This window comes from Zootoca vivipara, chromosome 8 (genome assembly GCF_965207765.1).
Source record: "Zootoca vivipara chromosome 8, rZooViv2.hap1.1, whole genome shotgun sequence".
In the NCBI taxonomy this organism is placed as follows: domain Eukaryota; kingdom Metazoa; phylum Chordata; class Lepidosauria; order Squamata; family Lacertidae; genus Zootoca; species Zootoca vivipara.
The window spans coordinates 13,217,182-13,240,569 of NC_142591.1; positions in this window are offsets into that span (position 1 = coordinate 13,217,182).

Genomic DNA, 23,388 nt, shown 5'->3' on the forward strand with positions numbered 1-23,388 from the left:
CCACCCAGTCCGTTTGCCTCTGGCTGACGTAACATCTCAGGTACTGCTGCAGAATGGCGTTGACCCGCTCCGCCTGTCCATTGGTCTGCGGGTGCCGAGCCGTCGACAAGCTGACCTCCACCTGCAGGAGGTTCATGAGCCGTCGCCAGAACCTGGAAACAAATTGGCGGCCACGATCCGAAATAACTCTTAAAGGCAATCCATGCAGTCGGAATACGTGGTTTTGTCCCTTCCGAAATGACCCGCCGTTGGGTTGTCGTGCATCTGCTTGAGAACCTTACCTCTCAGCTGTTTGGTCGGGAGGTACAGGGCTCCCCTGTAAAAAAGCAAACCCCTCTTCTCCTCAAAGTCTTTGGCCTGCTCCCTCCCCCCTCTCAGGTCTCTGAAGATGCGGGTGGCAAATTCATCCGCTGCCGTCAGTGCTGTGAGTTCTGCCTCGCTCACCACTGCTGCACCGCATGACCATGCAGATGGGGGGAAAACGTGCCTGGGTGCTGGTGGCAACTCCTCCTCCATGTACTCTGGCTTGCGGGAGAGGGCATCCGCCCTGACGTTCTGCTCCCCCGGGATGTAGTGGATGGAGAAGTTGAAGTTCGAGAAGAACTCTGCCCACCGTATCTGCCGCTGGTTGAGCACCCTGGCCGTTCTCCAGAACTCCAGGTTCTTGTGGTCTGTGCACACCTGGATGGGGTGCTTGGCGCCCACCAGGAAGTGTCGCCAGTGCTGGAACGCCGCGTGGATCGCGAGAAGTTCCCTATCAAACACTGTGTAGTTGCGTTCAGGCTGGGTCAGCTTCCTGGAGAAGAAGGCACAGGGTCTCCACTCTCTGTTGGCGTCCAGTTGCAACAGAATCGCTCCCACAGCTTTATCAGAAGCATCTGTCTCCAGGCGTAGGGGCGCATCCTGCACCACGTGGAACAGGTGCTGGTCTGACGCGAACACCCTCTTGAGGCTTTCGAACGCTGCTTGTGCCTCTGGTGTCCACCTGAACTTCTGCTTGCCTCTCAGGCAGTCGGTGATGGGAGCCGTGACCCGAGAGAAGTTCTGGATGAACTTCCTGTAGAAGTTAGCGAAGCCTAGTAGTCGTTGGGCATCTTTGCGCGTCCTGGGGCTGTGCCAGTCCAGGATGGTCTGCACCTTGTCCTTGTCCATTGCCAGTCCCTTGTCTGACAGCTTGTAGCCCAAGAAGTCCACCTCCTTGGTGTGAAACTTGCACTTCTCCAGCTTCACATACAGGTGGTTGTCCTTCAGGCGCTGCAACACCTCCCTGACATCCTTCACATGCTGCACTGGGTCATTGGAATAGATAAGGATGTCATCCAGAAAGACCAGGCAGTTCTTGAAGAGGAGGGACCCCAGGACGTGGTGCATGAAGGCCTGGAAGCAGGCTGAGCCCCCTTGCAACCCGAAGGGCATCACCAGATATTCAAAAGAGCCCAGAGGCGTGAACATCGTGGTCTTCCATTCATCGCCTTCCCGGATCCTGATCAAGTTGTACGCCCCCCTCAGGTCTAGCTTGGTGAAAATCTTGCCCCTGCGTGCCGCTGTCAGGAGATCATCCACTCTGGGCATGGGGAAAGCCACTGGCTCTGTCACCGAATTCAGCCGTCTAAAATCCACCACCAGGCGGCGCTGTTGCGTGTCTTTCTTGTCCACCCAGAAGACCGGGCTGCCCCCTGCTGCCTTGCTTTCTCTGATGAACCCCCGCTTGAGGTTCTTGTCGATGAAAGCGCGCAGATCCTCCAGTTCCTGGTCTGACATGGCGTACAGCTTGGCTGGGGGTATAGTTGCCCCTGGCACCAGGTTGATCTGGCAGTCAAAAGGCCTGTGTGGGGGTAGGTGGTCGGACTCCGCTTCGCTGAAGACCTCCTGCAGGTCCCAGTACGGCTTGGGTATCGCCTCACCCCCTTTGACGTGCATGGTGGCCACCGTGGCTATCGGAGGCCCCTCCCCTGGTTGGTGCTGCATGCAATGTTCCAGACAAAAGTCCGACCCAAACGTGATGCATCTCTGGTGCCAACTTATGGAAGGGTCGTGGCGCGCCAGCCAGCTCATTCCCAAAACGATGGGGGGGTCTGAGATGGTCGTGACGTTGAAAGCCAGTGTCTCTGAGTGCCTTCCCACCGTCATTCTCATGGGGGGGGTTTGATGAGTGATGGCCCCTCCCAGCAACTCTCTGCCATCAATGGTGGCCACATGCAGGGGAAAATCCAGCTGCAGAAGTTGGATTTGGTGCTCTTCTGCAAAGTTTCTCAAGAAGAAGTTGGCAGATGCCCCACTGTCAATTAAGGCGAGGACTGACAGGGGGTAGCCATTTGGGAGCGTCAGCATGACTTCTAGAACCACTCCTGCTCTGGGAGGGGTGGGCTGGCTCTGCTCCTCTCTGTGCGGGTGGGCGGGCTGGGGCTGTTCACTGCTGACTGTGCCTGGCTGCTGCCCCTTGTCTCCTGCAGCCAGGCTGTCTCGTTTCCCTGCTGTGGTGCTACGTCAGTGGGGGAAGGTACAACCGTTCCCGCCTTTCCTTGCCACTCCCTGCGATGAGGGCAGTCTCTGACGCGATGCCGGGGGGAGTTGCAGAGAAAGCAATTCCCTCCTCTTCCCTCCTTGCGTTTTGGCGCCGCCGGGGTTTGAAAAGCCCGCGCGCGCGCTCCCCCGATCTCCATCGGTTCCGGCTCTGGGCTTGGTCTGGGCGGGTCTGGGGGCGGTCCCTGGGGTGGGTTTTGGTGATGTGGTCTGTCCTGAGAGCGTGGGAACCAAGGTTTTGCTGCGCGCGTCGCTTGTTTGTCATACCATCTGGATTCCTGCCTCACCCCCACCGCTAGCGCCGCTTTGCTGAGCTGATCCATAGTCTGCGGTCTAGGACCTCTTGCCAGCTCATCCTTAACGTCTGCATGCAAACCTAGGTAGAAGGCTGATTTCACTGGCTCACTGTTCAGATCCCACCCCAGTTTGTGCACCAGCATGGTGAATTTCGCCCAGTAGTCTCTAACTGTTGATTTTCCTTGTGTTAGGTCATGAAGCTCCTGTTTAGTGGCCTCCATTTCACTGTCGCTAGCGTACATTAATTTTAAAGCTTCTAGAAATAAAGTTGCGTTCTTCATGCAAGGATTTTTTTGCGCGATGAGCGGTCTTACCCATTCCCGGGCGGCCCCGTCAAATGCTCTATGATAAAGTAGACTCTGTGCGCGTCATCTGGGAATTCTGCTGCATGCAATTCCAGCGCATAATTTATCTCAGTCTCGAATCCGAGGTACTCCCTCGGGTCTCCGCTGAACTTGGTGACTAGGCTCTGTCCCCTTCTCACTTGGACTAGCTGCGGCTGGGGTGCCCCCCCACCTCTAGCGGCTTTCTCCTCTTCCAACTTTTTCTGCAGGTCTAATACCATCACCCTTAGCTGTTTCTCAGTCTCCTCTTTTGTCCTCACCTGGTCCACCAGCTTGTTCAGCTCCTCCTGCGCCCCTCGCGCTTCCTCCTGAGCGGCATGCAATTGCTGCTGTGCGTGCGCTGTGAGGGTCTGTAGCTCCTGCTTCGCTGCTTCAGCCTCCAGCCTCCAATGCTCAGCCTCTTGAGCGCTCATCGCTGCACTCCAAAGTAGCCAAAAAGATTCGGGAGTTGCTGTCAGAGGGCCTGGTATGGCTACTCTAGAGTAACGACTCCAGCATGGTCTTTTAAGGCTTTTATTAAGTGCTGATTATTTACAGTGTTCAGAGCAGTAAAAATGCCTCCTTAAGGTGAGGTGTCAGAACTCCCGAATGGCGATTGGCGCGTTTTCTTCCAGCACCACAACTTTGGCAGACCCAACCTCTTCCCCCTACGTTTGCGTCGCAATTCGGGAGTTGGGGGGATTGGCCTCCCCCCGTGCGTCCAACTTCCTGTCCCACCTGAGGCATGGGCTCCACAACCCTGCCTGAGCCTCGGACACCACTTCCTGACTCTCCGCTGGAGGCAGAGCTCTCCTTACTCTCTCCAGCGCTTGGTGATGGGCTGGAACTTAAGATGGGAGGGACTTCCCTGTATCCCTTGTCCCTCACATCCATGTATTTTTGTGTGCATGAATAGATAGGTCTCTAAGGGAGGCCAGTGTTATTATAAGCATATTGCAAATGAGGAGCTGATGTTTAAGCTGAGAAGAGATTTGAGCCAGGGACTTACTAATCACACTGCAGTTTCTTATACTCAGAGGTGCCAAGTTCCACGCAATATTGGCAGGGGGTGGGGCTTGTCACGTGTGTGCAATGTCACATGTGTGACACATACATGTGATGTTACACATCATGCACGTCGGGGGGGGGAGGCTGGGAGGCCGGCTGGCAAGATCCTCCACCACTATGGGGAGGCCCGGTGGGGCCTGGGGCCTCAAGATTGGGGGGCTCAGCTCCGTCCCCGCATACTTTGGTGTCAGGCACTGGGAAGAGGAAGAATGATGGAGTCCGCCTCCCCATCCTGACCCTTCCAGGGAGGAGGAAGAGGAAGACTGTCTAAATTCACAACAGTGGTTTGCAGGAGGTCACAGCTCAGAGGCAGATGAAGTGAAGAGTTGGGGGATAATGGGAGAAGAAGATCAGGCAGAGCCAGAGCAGCAGCTGGCTGACACGTTGTTACTAGAAAGCATCCCAGACCCTCCATCTCCCAGAACCCTGCTAGTTTTAGGTTCTCCAGCTACTAAAGCTCCTACGGTATATCTTATTGAAAGCAATGGGATCTGTTAATTACTACTACCTTCCTTTTTTAAAAAAATAACATTTTATTAAATTTTCCAATTAATACACATTTAAACATAACAAATAACACCATAACATAGTAACATGTATTTCACTGTGACTTCCCTCCATCCCCTCATAAGGTTTTCTAATCAAAGCTTATCCCGCAGTTTTTTTATTTCTTCTTCTTAAATTCAATTTGCAGGATTTACTTCAACCCTGCAAGAGTTTTTAAACTTCTACAGTTTTTTTCCATGTAGTCCACATATTTACTCCAGTCTTTTAGGAACTTTGTTTCCCCCTGGTTCCGGATCCCGCTCGTAAGTCTCGCTAATTCAGCATAGTCTATCATTTCTGTCTGCCACTCTCCAATCGTCGGTAATTCCTGTGTCTTCCATTTTTGGGCTAATAAAGTCCTAGCCGCGGTTGTTGCATATAAAAATAATACATTGTCCTCTCTTTTAATTTCTTGACCTATCATTCCTAACAGAAATGATTCAGGTTTTTTGGGAAAGGTATATTTAAAAATTTTCTTCAGTTCATTATATATCATTTCCCAAAATTCTTTAACCTTGTCGCACTTCCACCACATATGATAAAAATCTCCCTCCTCCTCCTTACATTTCCAGCATATTCTATTATTCATTCTATACATTTTAGACAGTTTCACTGGAGTTAAATACCATCTATATATCATTTTCCAAATATTCTCTTTCAATGCGGTACATGCAGTAAATTTTAATGTTTGGTTCCACAACTTCAACCAATTACTACTACCTTCCATAGTTTTCAGTGGGACTTAACCAGGGCGAATTTTAGCGGGATTGGGGCCCTAATGAACACCTTGCCCAAAGGAGATGCACACACCTAAACAGGCTGGGCTGTTCTTTGGGTGCCCTTCAAAACTGGTGGAATGCACATATATTTTGCAACTGGGCATCTATACCTGTGTGTACAATTTTTATTTTTTTATTTTTTGTCATGGTAAGAATCCTCTTGAGAACCTATGAAATCTCGTCCATCTCTATCATCTTCACAGACAGACATCTGGCCGGCCTTTTCTCCCCCCTGGGGAGCAGTAATTGTAAAATGAACTTAGTGCCATATTTTTTAAAAGTGCAAGGTCAGGAATGTCTCCTCCCCCCCCCCCTGACCCACTGCATTTTTGAGTGCCATGCATAATTGCTTACACAAGGCCGAACTCCAGCTTTGAGCTTTTTTAAGTCTCAGAGCATTTCAAAGTGGACAAGCGTGTCTGGAAATCTTCTCTCTATGGAGTCCAGCTGTCTTAACTGTAAACCCCTCTGATACTTGAAATAAATAAAAAAAAGGTCAGCATCTGTATTCCCCAAATACTTAGAATTCCAAATAATTTATTTTATTTAAAAATAATAATACTACATTATTTTTGTTTTTTTTCTAATTCCACCAGAGGTTGGATTGGATACATGCCTGTTTCTTTCTTTTTGAATACATTCTCTACTTGGCTGATGGATGACTTAGTCATCAATCTTACTCCCCATAGATTTAAGCTTTTCATAAATAAAACCTTTTTCAAAAAAAAAGTTAACAGGATCTAGACATGTGCAGAGTCTTCTCACCAGCTCCCATTAATCGGTACCTGTCAATTTAAACCATCATATGTTGTACAGTTTGATTTCACCGTTGATTACGTTGCAGTTCGGATACAGCATGTGCTTTTGTCATGTTTTCCAAACACAGCCAAATACACTGGCAATGCTTAATTTTTGTTTTCTTGCGCTGATTTACTGCATGGCCTCTCTAACAGGGAACAGAGCCAGAAAAAATACCCCCCTCTGCCTTGTCTGATGTAAATTATAATGAAATTATAAGGCACAGCCTGATGAGAACAGGCTCCAGGAAATTGTAGATGCGGAACAGTCTGGTTCTGTTGTTTTCTAAAGGAATTGATATTGTGATGAATGAAAGGGGGGATCCTATCCCTGAGTTATAACCTAGCTATAGCTAGTGGGACATTGCCTGCATATAGGAGGGAAAATTGGACAGAGTTGGGGTGTGGCAAAGAAGACTTGGATTTTCTGCTCACTCAGAGGTTGATCCCATCCCATGTGACAATAAGTAAAAACACTCACCTGTCGTGACTATTGGGATGTGCCAGGAATGCTGGGTGAACAGGTGATACCGGTAGTATTGTCTGGTGTTGTAGAGCTTACATGACTCCATGGTTTTCTGGGGAACTTTGTGCAAGTAGGATAATGGCTGGAGTGTGTGTGTGTTTTTAACACGCCCTTTATCAATTCCCCCCCCCCCATCACTTTAAAAGCAATTGTTAAATTGCTCTGAGTATATCTAGTGTATATCTAGTGCTTTCTTCTGGGGGTACGCACACCCCTAAACATTTTGTGAATCTAAGTTTGGCCTCATTGAGGGGCAGTATTTCAACATGAATAGGAAAATGAGAGTAACCCTGAACTTTTTTTAGGGGGGGGGAAAGAGCACTATGTATATCTGTGTTGGTGACGTCCCTGGTGCTGTCCAATAGTTCCCCAATTCAAACAGGACAGCAGAGGCGTAGCAAGCCCAGGTGGTACCTGGTGCGGAATTGTTTTTGTCAACCCCCCACCCCCACCACTTTGTCGGGGCTCTGGCAAAGCTGCGCCCTCTTGGGAGCCATGGCTCCCGTCCATTCCCCTCCCTCCCTGGCTCACTGTAAAGTGGCAAAGCGGGACCCACCAGGGTGGGAGGAAGGCTGGGGGGGGGCCTGGCTCGCCGTAAGTGGCTCCTGCTTTGCCAATTTACAGCAAACTGGGGAGGGAGGGAGGGAGGGAGAGAGGGAGGTGGAGCCGTGGCTCCTGTCCACCCTTCCCTGGCTCGCTGTAAAGCGGCAAAGCAGCCAGGGAGGCTGAGAGGATCCTCTACATGCGCCGGCGGCGCAATGGCTGCTCGCGCTGCCGTGGTGGGGCGCCGCCTTGTCACCCCCGGAGACGTGCTACCGGGAGCGCCCCCCCCCCCCGTTGAGATGCCACTGCAGGACAGCACTGAAGTCATACAGGACCTTGTCCCAGGACAAAAAAATGTATGTTTGTTTGGAAGGGGCTGGGCAAATCCTTAAAACCAGCTTCACTATTCTTAAAATTCTACCTTTGCATTTACTCTAGGATTCTTTCTTAAGAATTTAACACAGTGGTTTGGGTCACACAAATATCACTGAAACATTTGCTTCTATTGTAATTAGCATCCCATATAGATTCACACATAAACACCCCTTTGGGGTTGATTTTGGGAACTACACTTGCTGAAGCAAAATAGAACAGAAGCATTTGCACATAACAAGCTCCTTTGCTTTGCAGGCACAAAATCCTTCACAAGGGGAAACGTTTGTTGTGAGCAATTTCCCGTTTCAATCACGTAAAACCGTATCTAATATTAAGTAATTCTCACAAGCCTAAAATCAATATGCAGACTCCTTAAGAGATTAGTGAGCGAGAGAGAGAGATTGAGAAAACCAAAAACCTCCAGTCTACTTTTGAAAGGTGTCTGGTTTTGGTTTTCAATCAGTTATCAAACAAAATTACTAGCACTTCTCAAGCTATTTTTTTTACAGAGTAGATTTGTTGACTTCAGTTGAACTGATGTACAGTAGTTTCATATTTGCGTTCAGTTCACTCCAAATAGCTTAGTTTCATCCAAGCACGCAGCTCCTTCAGATAGGAGGTGGCAAAGATTACAGGATTATAGCCCAAATGAGGCCACTGGGAAACAAGAGAGAGGCATCAACTTGCTTGTGGGAACCCCAAATATTGCAGAAGTACAAAAAGTATTTTAAGGAGGCAAAGGGGGAAAGAAAATGAGGGCAGGCAAGAGTATTCTAGGAAAGGGCATGGCTGGTTAGCTGGAACACTGAACACATCATATTGCAATGTTTTGTTCCCGATTCCACTTATAGAAACCTGTTCGCCGGACTGGAAGATTCACAACTATGGTACCAGGAGGCACAGCTTGCAGTACAGATTTAGCCCCAAGTCTGCTAGTTGCTGACCCCAGTTTGATAGGTGATGGAGCTGAGGAGCACAAGCAAACCTTCAGAATAATGGCGTTGCCCCGAGTGAGCCTCCACCCCCTCCCTCTCTCCTCTTCATGTGTCATCACTATGGGTGCTGAGAAATGCCCTCTGCCTTTGAGCTCTCTGCTTTCCTACTTTCAATGCTCACTGGGTTCTGGGAGAGGGGGGGGTCTGAAGGTCTGAAATGCTTTCTAAAGACACTGTGTCCATCAGCTGTTGCCCCTCTGGTGTGTCTTCTTCCTCCTCTCCCATTGTTTCCCAGCTTTCCCCCCTCATCTGCCTCTGAGCTGTTACCTCCCTCAACCCCCTGTTGTAATTCTGAACTGTCTTCTTCTTCTCTGGAAGGGTCAGGCTGGCAGGTGGTCTCCACCATTCCTCCTCTGCCCAGTCCCTGACATTTAGTAGGTTATGACCCCCTCTTAATGTTTGGCCCCACTAATTCCAACCACATGTTCTTCAGGTCCCACCTGGAGCGAAGCTTTAGGACTTGACATCATACTCTGTGGCTGCTATGTCACCTACCATGGTTTGCACTTTCAGAATGACTCAGAGGTAATTAAAATGCTTTCAGAATGACTCAGACAGGCAATTATACCCGCCCTGGGGAGGCCACCCAAATAGTGAAGGGATGTTCCACCTGAGCCTGGTGCATTGCTCTAGTTATCTCCCGCTTGGACTACTGCAATGCGCTCTACGTGGGGCTACCTTTGAAGGTGACCGAGAAACTACAACTAATCCAGAATGTGGCAGTTAGACTGGTGACTGGGAGGGGCCGCTAAGACCATATAACACCGGCCCTGAAAGACCTACATTGGCTCCCAGTACATTTCCGAGCACAATTCAAAGTGTTGGTGCTGAGCTTTAAAGCCCTAAATGGTCTCGGCCCAGTATACCTTAAGGAATGTCTCCAACCCCATCGTTCAGTCCGGACACTGAGGTCGAGCACCGAAGGCCTTCTGGCGGTTCCCTCCCTGCGAGAAGTGAGGTTACAGGGAACCAGGCAGAGGGCCTTCTCGGTAGTGGCGCCTGCCCTGTGGAACGCCCTCCCATCAGATGTCAAGGAAATAAACAACTGTCTGACTTTTAGAAGACATCTGAAGGCAGCGCTGTTTAGGGAAGTTTTTAATGATTGATGGTTTAATGCAGGCATCCCCAAACTTCGGCCCTCCAGATGTTTTGGACTACAGTTCCCATCATCCCTGACCACTGGTCCTGTTAGCTAGGGATCATGGGAGTTGTAGGCCAAGACATCTGGAGGGCCGCAGTTTGTGAGGAAAATATGAGGAAAATGTTCTTATATGCCATGGTAACAGCAAGAATGTTAATACAGTAGCTAGAAATTGTAAGGGAGACACAATCCCGACCAAACTGGAGTGACAAGTGAAACTGCTGGACTATGCAGAGTTGGCACAAATGACGGGGAAACTAAGAGACCATGCGGAACACACATTTAGGGGAGAGTGGGACTTGTATAGAAAATATCTCAGTGAGAATTGTAAAAACGTGACTTCATTGGCAGGTCTAGAATGGTTGCTGCAGAAATATAGAAAACTATAGGAAAATAAAACCATGGAGATTGATTTGGACTGATAAAGAAAAGTGTGAGATGTTAAAGCATGTAGGCTCCACAATGGGGTGGTGAGAAGTCGTTATAGAAATTGTGCATAAGGGGAAAAAACTAAGAATATGGGAATATGTATTTTTCTTTTTCTGAATGTATGCTTTCCTCTTGAAGTTAATAAAGCATTAAAAGCAAAAGGCAAAAAACTTGACTTCCTTCCCCCTTCTCTGCGATTCATTAAATTTATTTTTAATACCTTCTGCATACCCCAATTAACTTAACGTACTCATTTATTTATCTTCTTTAAATATATATTCTTATGTAACTGCAGGTTATTACAATAATCCTGCCAGTGTTTTTATCTGTTTGCAATTTATCTGTAAATATTCAATAAACCGCTTCCATTCTTTTATATATAAAACACTTTTTCTTTACCAATCTAGCTGAGTCCCGGATTTCTGCATGCAAAGCAGTGCAGGCACCAGCTCCATTCCCCAAGATATATCACTCATTTCTGGATATATGCAATGATGCCTTCTAGAGGTGGAAGAAAGAGATTAATTTCTCTAATGATGTCACTCAAGGTTTGGATCCAGCCGAATCAGGTTACTTCAAACTTAGCACAATTCTATAATCAGACTGAGTTTCATATACCAGTAATACAATAAGACCTATATTATGTTTCACAATACCTTTCCATAGCACATAGATAAGCAATAAAGCTCGGCTCTTAATAAATTCTGACCTTCATATAACAGGGATGGGTGCTGAGTACTTTATTTTTGAGTACTTGATAAAGACCTGGGGGGGGGGGAGAGACTCCTTGATTAATTTACTGATTTCATTAAATATGAAAAATGCACATTTGTCCTAACTTTGGGTCTAAGCTTCCTGGTGGAAAAATTAAATTAATCTGATTAGTTAATTTAGATTAGCAGAGGGATGAGGAGAGAATTTATGTATTTATTTTGACTGTAGTTCTGTTTCAAAGAAGGTTGGTAAGCAAAAGACCAAGTCAAGAGTCATGTCCAATTATCTGTTCTGTTGCCCTTGGCACAGCATTTAATAGTGTTGCAATTGCTGTTGTTTTCTTAAGACATTATTGTGAAACATTTGCAACTTACAAACAGAGCAACATGGTGCAGTTTTAGCTGTATGTGTGACTGAGGAAATGTCTGTCATTTGATGGGCATGCGTATGAAAATGTGGCCTTGGAGAATTAACTGGAGGGGGTGGTTCATTATCCAGCCCAGTGTCCCTTCCCAGGTGGTTGTGTGCCATCTCCCTGCCCTTGGCCCTGAATACTCACCCTGCTTCTTGGGGATTGGAGTCACAGCAGCCAGGGGTGTAGCCAGGGCTGGCACTATGGCAAGGCTGGGTGGCGCAGGGCTCCAGGGCACTGGGCCACCAGGGGGCGCCGTGCTGCGGCGCCTGCGGCAGCCGCAACACAGGCGCCGGGGAACGGGGAGGGGGGGCGCCGAAGGGATATTCGCACCACGGCGCCAGGGCGCCAGACATGCCTAAGACAGCCCTGGGTGTAGCATGGAGCGGTTAGGAGGACTGTTGCCCTGGGGGCACAATTTTCTCCCCCTCCCCTTTTTATTTGATTTTTTTTTAGAAGACTACTATGAAACTTTATTGATGCATAATTCACAAATCATAGAATCATAGAATCATAGAATTGGAAGAGACCACAAGGGCCATCCAACCCCCTGCCAAGCAGGAAACATCATCAAAGCATTCTTGACATATGGCTGTCAAGCCTCTGCTTAAAGACCTCCAAAGAAGGAGACTCCACGACACTTCTTGGCAGCAAATTCCACTGTCGAACAGCTCTTACTGTCAGGAAGTTCTTCCTAATGTTTAGGTGGAATCTTCTTTCTTGTAGCTTGAATCCCATTGCTCCGTGTCCGCTTCTCTGGAGCAGCAGAAAACAACCTTTCACCCTCCTCTATATGACATCCTTTGATATATTTGAACATGGCTATCATATCACCCCTTAACCTTCTCTTCTCCAGGCTAAACATGCCCAGCTCCCTAAGCCGTTCCTCATAAGGCATCGTTTCCAGGCCTTTGACCATTTTGGTTGCCCTCCTCTGGACACGTTCCAGCTTGTACTTATACTGAGGCCTTGCTTACTTCAGAGAAAATATAGGCACAGTCATAACATTAAGTGAAAGGATTGAGTCAGCAGAAATTTAGGTTGCTTATCTATAAGGGGTAGATTGGAAGCCACAGGGGCTGAAATGTAAATTCCCTTCCTCTGAGACACAGATGCAATAAAAATGCTCAACTCCCTTGGTAAGATTAGGGACCACTGAGGGATGGCAGGGAAGACAGCAACCTCCAAATTTAGTTTTAAATTTTAAGGAATAAGAACAAAGGGGCTGCTCTCCAGTAAGATGGTACTCTCCAGCAAACGTACCATGGTGGAGATGGGAATCACCTTTTCTTAAAGCCAGTGTATAATTATAACAATACTACCATTCACATACTTTGGCCACCTCATGAGAAGAGAAGAATCCTTGGAAAAGACCCTGATGTTGGGAAAGATTGAGGGCACTAGGAGAAGGGGACGACAGAGGACAAGATGGTTGAACAGTGTTCTCGAAGCTACGAACATGAGTTTGACCAAACTGCGGGAGGCAGTGCAAGACAGGAGTGCCTGGCGTGCTATGGTCCATGGGGTCACGAAGAGTCGGACACGACTAAACGACTAAACAACAACAACAACCATTCACATCCACCTTTATAGATTCCATGGATCATTTTATTAAACCTTTTCTACTGCATCGTTTCCAATAATCTATATTTTATATAACATCACTGTCTCCATAATATTACAAGTGTTATTGCAATCCTGCTAATGTTTCCATCTGCTTACAGTTGTCTCTAAGATAAACTATAACCCCCCCTTCTTTATTGAAGTTTTGGTCTTCTTGGTTCTTGAGTTTTCCAGTCAGTTTTGCCATTTCGGCAGAGTCCAGTGATGGGCAACCTTTTGAGCTTGGTGTGTCAAAATACACCAAAAAACCGAGCATAACTTGGGTGGTGTGTCACTTAGAGAAAAAAACACTAATTTCACGATATTTATAGTTTAAATAACAAAAATGTATAATTGTAATATATAACTGTATTTAATAAACCAAAAACTAATTATTTAACCAAACCAAAAACCCCTTATTTATCACAAAGTGCCTAGAGTTGTTGAGCTTTTGGGGGAGAGCTGCTGATCAAAGGTTTGGATTTTTTGGGGGGGTGCAGAAGTTTTTTGGGGGGTGCCCCAAAGCGTCTGCGCTTTTTGGGGGGGAGGGGGAAGAGAACAGAAATAAATGACAAATAATACCTTCCCTGGAACTAACACGCAGCACCGACATAGTCTGCCAAAGCGCCAAAAAACCCAGCACAGAACAAGTTAAAAACGAACACTGTTACACCCAATCATAGTCTGCCAAAGCGCCAGAAAAAACAGCACAGAAAGGGTTAAAAGACCAATCTGGCTACCAGCAACAACAAAAAGGGACCCAGGTTTTAACAGCGGAGACAAGCTCTAGTGGAGACAAGCTGTAGGAGGAGCGGGAGAACAAATGGGGGGGGGAGAAGCAACAACAGCGTGAATGGGCCGATGGGGTGCGTGCCAGCAGTGAGGGCTCTGTGTGTCACGGCTGACACGCGTGTCATAGGTTCGCCATCACTGGCATAGTCCAACAGTTTAATTTGCCATTCTTCTCTGGTAGGGACTTTATCTTCTTTCCATCTCTGGGCTAATAACATCCATGCGGCTGTCATCACATACATAAAAAGTCTTTTCTGCCCCTTTGGAATATCAGTACCTATAATTTCTAATTTAAAAGTCTCTGGGTTTTTTTTTTAATTAACAAAAGTTAATCTAAACATTTTTTATCTCATTATATATCATTTTCCAGAATGCTTTTAATACCTTACAAGACCACCACATATGATAAAAGGTGCTTTATTTTTCCTTACATTTCCAGCATACATTTAACCCCGTTTTATACATTTTTGCTAATTTACTAGGAGTTAAATACCAATGGTACATCATTTTCCTATAATTTTCTTTCAGCGTGTAACATGCTGTGAATTTTAAATCCCAATTCCATAACGTCTCCCATGCTGTAAGTTTCAACTTGTGTATTGTGTCAGTAAGGACAAATTCAGTATGTTAGTCTTTAAATGTAAACTGAATACAGTGGTACCTCAGTTTTTGAACGCCTCCGTTGTCAAACGTTTTGGAACTGGAACACCGAAAACCCAGAAGTAAATGCTTTGGTTTTCGAACGTGCCTTGGAAGTCAAACAGGAAACGCGGCTTCAGTTTTGTTTTCTGTATTGAGGCTTCCGCTTTCAGTTTCAGTTTCCAAACATTTCGGAACTCCAACGGACTTCTAGAATGGATTATGTTCGAAAATCAAGGTACCACTGTACACCCATCCTCGGTGGCATAGCGTGGGTTGCGGAAGCCGGGGCAGGGAAAGTGTTGTACCCCCCTGGTGGTCTGGGCAGCTAGGGTGGGGGAGTGTGCCATGGGGGCACGCATGGACAGTGAACAGAGCATGTCTCCACCAGGCTCCTCACCCACTGCATCCATCCACCTGCCTATTAAACAAACCCATCCCCCCTGCCTTTCCTCAGGTGACAGAGCTCCATGCCTGTCATGGGGGTGCCTGATTGCACCCCCTCAAAAAGTTGTGACCAGGGCCATGGCCCCCAGGCCTCCAGGCCCCTGCACACACTCTGTCCATCCCTACTGTAAAGCAAACCTCTCCAGAGGGCCAGTGTGGTGTAGTGGTTAAGAGCGGTAGACTCGTAATCTGGGGAACTGGGTTCGCGTCTCTGCTCCTCCACATGAAGCTGCTGGGTGACCTTGGGCTAGTCACACTTCTCTGAAGTCTCTCAGCCCCACCCACCTCACAGAATGTTTGTTGTGGGGGAGGAAGGGATAGGAGAATGTTAGACACTTTGAGACTCCTTAGGGTAGTGATAAAGTGGGAGATCAAATCCAAACTCTTCTTCTTCTTCTTCTTCTTCTTCTTCTTCTTCTTCTTCTTCTTCTTCTTCTTCTTCTTCTTCTTCTTCTTCTTCTTCTTCTTCTTCTTCTTCTTCCAACCCTGTGCTCTCAAATTTATCTCCCTGTATAGGACACTCACCCATTCCTGCCTCCAAATTTGTGGTGCCATATTGTCTGCAACACCCATCCCTGATGAACTGCATGTAAATATTCTGCAAATTAATACTACAGGTAAATCCACGATACACTGTTTGGAAATCACTGTCCTATTAAAGGTGGGTGATTTCTTCTGTCCAATGTGGAGTCTTAAATGTGTGTGTGTGTGTGTGTGCGTGCGCGCGCACACACACACACACACAGAAAGACAGATGCAGAACAGGATTAGTAAATTCAGTGAGAAATGGAGAGATTGGAACCCCTGGCTGCAATCCTAAACACAATTAGTTCAGTGGGACTTAACTTCCTGACGTGAGTGAATTGCTTTCAAATTGGCTTTGAGTCGCCAATGTCTGTAAACAGCTTTGAAGGCTAAATTGATTTCTCCATATAAGGGTTGAATGGCATCGTTGTTAAGCGTGGAGAAACAAATAAAGGAAGGACCGGAGAAGCAGAATGACAGATGCTTATGGCACCAGAAAAGTCCTTAGCAATCAAAGGAAACTGCCACCAGGAAGGGGGATAATAATGCTGCAGTATCCTGTTGACTCCAGATTAGAAACAAAGGGAGATTCAAGTCAAAGGAAAGGAAAGGATGCAGAAGCTGTTGCCTCTGCTGGACAGACAGATGTCTTTTAGGCCTGGACAAAAGCCTACTGTCTGCGTTTATTTTAATTTGCCAGGAATATAGCTTTAGGATGATAATAAAAATATTATTTTTATGCTTCAGCCTGGGATGTTTTTGTTAGTAGGTTTTTTTTAAAATGAATCTGCTAATATCCGAAATCTAAAAGTGGTTGAACAGAGTTGAGTGGGTGATGATGTTTAAAAGAGCCCAAGCCAAAGCCAATATTTGTAAAGCTCCCTGTTGGAGTCTTAAAATAGCTCTGGACAAGAAATCTAGAAAATACGTATAATAGCTCAGTTGTAATATGCAGCCAAGTTCTCTCCTGCGTCTCTTGGAAAACTTCATTAAGGCACAACTAGCTGCAATTTCCCGATCCTTTGAGAACTCTGCTTTGCAATCTCCATGACAGAAAGGGAGGCACTTCGCAGACAAGGAAGTAGAAAATACCCAGGGAATGGCTTCATGTCTGCCAGAAAGCAAAATTAGTTGCAAGATTTCATGGTGCATTCATTTCCTTCCAGGTTTTATATTTGATATCATGTATATTAATCGCGGAAGATCAAATGAAGCTAGATCAGGCATCCCCAAACTTCGGCCCTCCAGATGTTTTGGACTACAATTCCCATCATCCCTGACCACTGGTCCTCTTAGCTAGGGATCATGGGAATTGTAGGCCAAAACATCTGGAGGGCTGCAGTTTGGGGATGCCTGAGCTAGATATTAACTAAGACAGAGCATGATCCAGCCCCAATGACTACATAGGGCTGTAGCAGACCACTCAGTAACATCTCCAACTAAGGTTGGGAAGGAGTCTTATCTGAACCCCCCAAGAGCCCCTGAGCTGGACGGACTAATGGTTTGACTCAGAATAAGGCATCTTTCAATGTACAGAAGAACAGAGCACATTGGATATGTGTTCAGAGGAATAGATGCCAACAAATTAGGGTGGTGGTTGATGAGCAACTTAAATCCACAGGGGTCCTTACTTGTGTAGCATGACCACCAAACATTACCCTCAGGAAGATCAACATGAGAAGTGATCCTCAGCGACTCTCCCTGCACCATCCCAACTGGAGGATATAGCTCTCCTGCCTTCTTCAGAAGATGAGCTCTCATAACACCCCCATTGTAGGGTAGAAGTCGACATCTGAAGAATCAGACAACAGCTCATTAAGTCAGCACAGCCAGCGCCACAAGGAAGAAGAGCCAACTGCAATATAGGCTTCCTCAGCCATCATAAGACCTCAGATGGCCTCAGTTCTCTGCTGAGACATTCTCCACAGCTTAGCCAGCAGTGTCCATTGGGAGCTCTCCAGGGTTCTGGCCAAGTAAGACAGGCTGAGTTTGCCTGAACTTGTCCTCCTTGGAAAAGACTCTGTTTATGGGTTCCACCTCCCCAAGCCCCAGCAGTACAGGATGTTGGGCTCGAATCTATGCTGCAATCCACTGCTAGTTAAATCTCTGTATTTCACAAAAAATAAATAAAAATAAAAATCATCCCATATCCTCACAGCTGTAAGCGCCCCAAACTTCCTGTTCTAAATTGAAAGCTGAGATTCTGGGAAAATGTTTTCTGTGCTCTGTAGCATTTTTGCGGGTTGCATTTTTTGCTTTCATCCGGTGGGATCCTGATATCCACACAAGCCAAATTATTTCTGTGTTGGCAAAAAGTTATGTGCCAAAAGACCCTAATCCCTATGCCATTTTATATTCCCCTACCTTCTTTTTTTTCTTTTTTGAAGGGGGAAAGAAGCCAGCCTGTTCTGGAAGTTCTGGTGAAGAATTTGATTGAGAAATGCACTCACAAAATGTGTTCCTTGTGGGCACCACAACATCCCCTGGATAACCAACCAGCTTCGGCCTGCTGTACAGGGGACATGGACCAAGTCCTTTGGCTTGACAGCTGTGAAAACATTCTTCTTAACCCTGGTAATGGCTCTCCCTGCAAAAAGAAAAAAAGAACAAGCACAAGGGGGAGAGAATGTATTTCATGCTCCACACTTCAATAAGAAAATCTGCTGTGAGCTGGAACAAACAAGCTCCAGCCACTTGAAGTCTGAAGCCTGGCAGGGTGCTTGGGCTAGGTCAGATATTTGACTAACTGGCATAGAGAGCCACTCAAGCACTGATTCTTTCCCTTCTTTGGTTTTTTATTTATTCTTTTCATATTTATACATTTTCATTAGTCTTACAATCAAGTTAACATTTCAAAATTTGACCTCCTTCCCCCTCTTTCTGGGGTTCCTTAAATTTATTGTTTAGTAGTATCTTCTGCATATCCAAATTTATTTAACTTGCTCATTTAAGTATCCACTGTAAATATATACTCTTATAAAACTGCGGGTTATTACCATAATCCTGCTAATCTTTTTATCTGTTTGCAATTTTTCTGTAAATATTCAATAAACCATTTCCATTCTTCTATAAAAAGTTTGTTATCTTGATTTCTTAGTCTTCCGGTAAGTTCACCATTTCTAAATGTTCCATAAGTTTTTGTATCCATTCTTCCTTTGTTGGGACTTCTGCTTCTTTCCACTTTTGGGCAAGCAGCATACATAAATAAATTTCTATACAATTTAGGTAGTTCTGTCCCTATAATTCTCCAAAGAAAAGCTTCTGGTTTTTTAAAATAAAAGTTATTTTGAATATCCTTTTCAATTCATTATATATCATTACCCAGTAAGCTTCAACCTTACTGATTCTTTCCCATCACCTGCTACCTGATTCCGTCTGTTAAAGTGGAGTTATGGTCCTTTCCTAGCCAGGTCCAAATGGTTGGTAACCATCTGCAAGCTCCCTTGCCACATTTCTTATTGTGGAGTGGCCTAGCTAAGGCATCTGAGCTGTGGGTCAGGAAATTCTGAATTCCAGACTTGTGCCCCAAACTTGATAGGCAGCAGAAGAGGCTGGAGGAAGCAGTTTGGATTCTCCCCCCTGAGTGCTTCCTCTGTTTGGAGGAAGCACTCGGAATCCAAACCACTTCCCCCAGAAGGACTTCAAAGTAGTTCAGCTGACGGACAGCTTCAGCAACCTCCTTTGAGCTTTGACAGGTTCCAGCTGATGTCCTGCCCATCTGCCAAAGTTGGCCCATGCCAGTGGTGAGAGAATTAGGGATCTGGCCCACAGAATGGACCTGTTTCCTGAAGTGTATGCCAGACAGAAGACTTTAAATAATGTTGCTTGGATCAAAGTTATAATCAACCATACTCCACCCAAAACAAAATAAAAAAATCCTTCCAGTAGCACCTTAGAGACCAACTAAGTTTGTCATAGGTATGAGCTTTCGTGTGCATGCACACTTCTTCAGATACCCATTTTGGGATAAACAATGACCAAAGGCACAGTGTCAATATATAATAGAACTGAGAAATTGTCCTTAAATATATATTTTTAAAATTCATTTTCATTTTTAATAATTATCATCATCCATAAATCATAATATCACAAATACGATTCTCAGAAACTCAGAACTTCCCTCCAACGCTCCATAGATATTCTTTTCAAACTGCATCGTATCATATTCTCCATTTTTTTTAAAAAAAATCAATTGTTAACATAGTTCTTGCTTCATTGCAAGTGGTTTTTTTTTACAATCCTGCCAATGTTTTTAATTGTTAACAGAGTTCTTTCAACCACCAAACTTGTAAAATTTCCTCATTCTTTATTAAATTTATTGTCCTCTTGATCTCCAATGTTCCCAGTCATTTTCACTATTTTGGTATAGTCCATCATCTTTATCAACCATTCTTCTTTTGTAGGTACTGTAGTTTGTCCTCCTTCCACCTTTGGGCAAGTAGCATCTGCGCAGCTGTTGTAGCATACATAAATAGTCTCTTCTGATCCCTAGGTATTTCTGGACCTAAAATTCCTAGTAAGAAAGCTTCAGGTTTTTCCACAAAAGTAATTTTAAACATTTTTTCAACTCGTTATAAATCATTTTCCAATATACCTTTGTTTTCTTGCACGTCCACCACATGTGGTAAAATGTGCCTTCTTTCTCCTAACACTTCCACCATGTATCTCTAAGAGTTCAATATATTCTTGCTAATTTAGCAGGAGTTAGGTACCAGTGATGTGTCATTTTCATATCGTTCTCTTTCAACATACAACATGATGTGGGTTAAGAACCTTATCCTGTGAATATCTGTCTAGGGTATTTACATCATCTTTATCCAAAGGAATAATTTACTAATATTGTACATTATCACTACCTACGTGGGCATTGAAACCCCTGCAGATCATAATATCTGAAATACTGTACTTGGAAATATATAAGAAATATTTCCTTAATATGCTGTCATATTTGTTCCAAATCTGTCCATATTCATTGGACTTGTTGATTTATACACTGGGGAGTGAAACATTTGTAAGACATGGGGAATCAAGCTTAGATAGGCTAGTTTTAGCCTTTAGTTTAAGTAATCCAGGATGCTTTAAGGCAGACTGGATTCTCCTGGTATTTCCCCCCCCTTTCCCCCTTAAAACAATAATCACACAAAAAAGTCTTGTAAAAGGTAAAAATAACACCAACTCACTCTTGTTGGAGTAACAGACACAGCAGCTTTGTTCAGGCGGGCTTAAAATCTTAATTCAGTTACAAAGACATGCTTAATTCTATTTTAAGATAGTGCCTGAGCAATGGAGCTCAGACATGCAAATGTTTTCACATTTCTGGATTGGTGATGAGATGAAGAGCAAAGAGAAAGTGATTGTGCGTGGACAGGCGGAGACACCCCCCCCCTCCAACCCAAGGCTGTCTTCCGCATGGAATAAAGATGGGATTATGGGATTAAAATTGGCCACAACTTTATTTAAGATTCAGATGTAGGGAGACCTTGGCTTAGGCCTTGGGCGTTTATCCCTCCCAGTCCCCAGCCAGGGATCTGGGGAACATCAGGGTTATGCAGATTGAGTGGGGATTGGACTGGCTCTGGAGAATTTAGCGTCTGTGTTAGGGTGGAAATCGTCGAAATCTGGACGTATGGCAGCCCATGTCGTCAACTCAAAAACGTCAAATTTCTTTGCGATTTTGCAAAAAAGCTCAACAACTGCTCCCCCCCCCCAAAGGCTCAGCAACTTCTCTGTCCAGATTTTTGCAATATGGCAACTTGTCTAGCAAACATGCATTGATGGGTTTGACTGCATCGAAAATATCCCACAGATCTTCCGCCTGTTTTTGGTCAATGTCTTCTCCCATGAGGGTGGGGTGTGCTGCGAGTGGGTCCACAATCAGATCCGTCCACAGGGAAGCCGTTCGGAGACCGAGAGCACACAGGATCTCTTATCCCTGGAAGAGTTTGCTTTAGGGAGGCACCTGGTTTGAAGTTGGTACCTACAGAGCTGTGGGGAGCCGCCTGTTTAGATTTTAAATTCCTTTCCCTATCAAAGGTGGAACTATTTAGACCTGTCGCTTTTCAACCGGCTGTCTTTTCCCTTGATATATTTCCAACAAGCATTTCTTTTATGGAAAGCCACTTCTCCTGGAGTACGTACAAAAAGCAGGGTCCTCGTGTAGTTCTGCTGTGTATATCTAGGCCTGCAGCCAAATTCGGATGATGAAAGGGGTACCCCAAGGCTGCAAGGTGAAATGAAAATAGTATGTGAAATGTATAAATGCTTTTTAGCATAGTCCCAGGTGGGGGTGGGGGGACCAAAATCTTGGCAAGGGAGCTGAGGCCTTGCTGTATCAAGGAGATGATCTGAAACCCAGGAGAACCAAATATTTCACCGGAATGTCATATTTGAAAAGGCGAGTGTTAAGGATCCGTTTGTGAAGCTTCTCTTCAGGCTAGGACATGTCATGTTTGAAATGCATAGTGTCACGTATCTCTTCCCAATTGGGGGATCTGAACTGAGGTGCCTTGGCTGCCTCAATGATTATTTTTTTAAAATGGATTTTTTAAAAAAAATAATGGGATTTTAAAAATTTAAATGGGATTTTAAAAATAAAATGCTTTTGGAGAAATAAAAATCTTTCTACAGATAGTAGTTACATTATAGTCCAAAGGCTATTCATCAGGAAATAAGGATTTGTTTTAAGTTTTTCATGTGTGCTAAAAGTCTGGGTTTTTTTTTTAAAAAAAGTTTAACTACATCAGTTAACAAACATGGATACACATGCTATAATGTTATTGTTCTAGTTAAATAATTGTTTAGGTAAAGGTAAAGGGCCCCCTGACCATCAGGTCCAGTCGTGTCCGACTCTGGGGTTGCGGCGCTCATCTCGCTCTATAGGCCGAGGGAGCCGGCGTTTGTCCGCAGACAGCTTCCGGGTCATGTGGACAGCATGCATGACAAAGCTGCTTCTGGCGAACCAGAGCAGCGCACGGAAACGCTGTTTACCTTCCCACCGGAGCGGTCCCTATTTATCTACTTGCACTTTGACGTGCTTTCGAACTGCTAGGTGGGCAGGAGCTGGGACCGAGCAATGGGAGCTCACCCCGTTGCAGGGATTCGAACCACCGACCTTCTGATCAGCAAGCCCTACACTCTGTGGTTTAACCCACAGTGCCACCTGGGTCCCTAAATAATTGTTTAAATTCTTATTAAAGAAATGATTATTTTTCACCTTCCAATAAAGTACAGCAGAAAAGTTGTCCAAATATAATCCGTTAACTTTTTAAACCTCACAATAATTTCATAATTTATCTGTCTATGTATTTGTAATAGTACAACCAAATCGGTAATTTTTGACAGAACTGTAAAAGCTACTTTGAAAATTTATTATTCCAAAAATGAAACCTTCATCTGGTGGTAAATATTAAGATTATACCAGCAAGAATGAATCTTTCTGTGGGGGAAAAAATGATTTAAATCAAGTCTTACTGGCTAGTGATTTAAATCATGATGGGGGGGATACAGTAGCTCTGTTTGGTATAAGTTGTTTATTTTAAAGTTATTGTGACTTTTACATTGGATCAGATTGCTACTATCAATGTTTTTATTATGTTTTATTATGTTTTTATGTGTTGGAAACCACTCAGGATGGCTGGGGCAACCCAGCCAGATGGGCGGGGTATGAAATGAATGAATGAATGAATAAATAAATAAATAAATAAATATCATCATCATCATGGGGATAATCAGAGCATCTAGTTCATAATAATCTGAATTTGCAGTCTTCTTTTGACTGTACTGTGATTGGCTTTGGGTGGGCACATGACAGCTTCCTCGCTCTCCTGCCTTATGTGTCTGTCTTGCCCTGTTTTGACTTGCTTCCCCCCTCCAATCTTCCTCGCAGTCCTGTCTGGATGGATTTAACTGGCTCCAT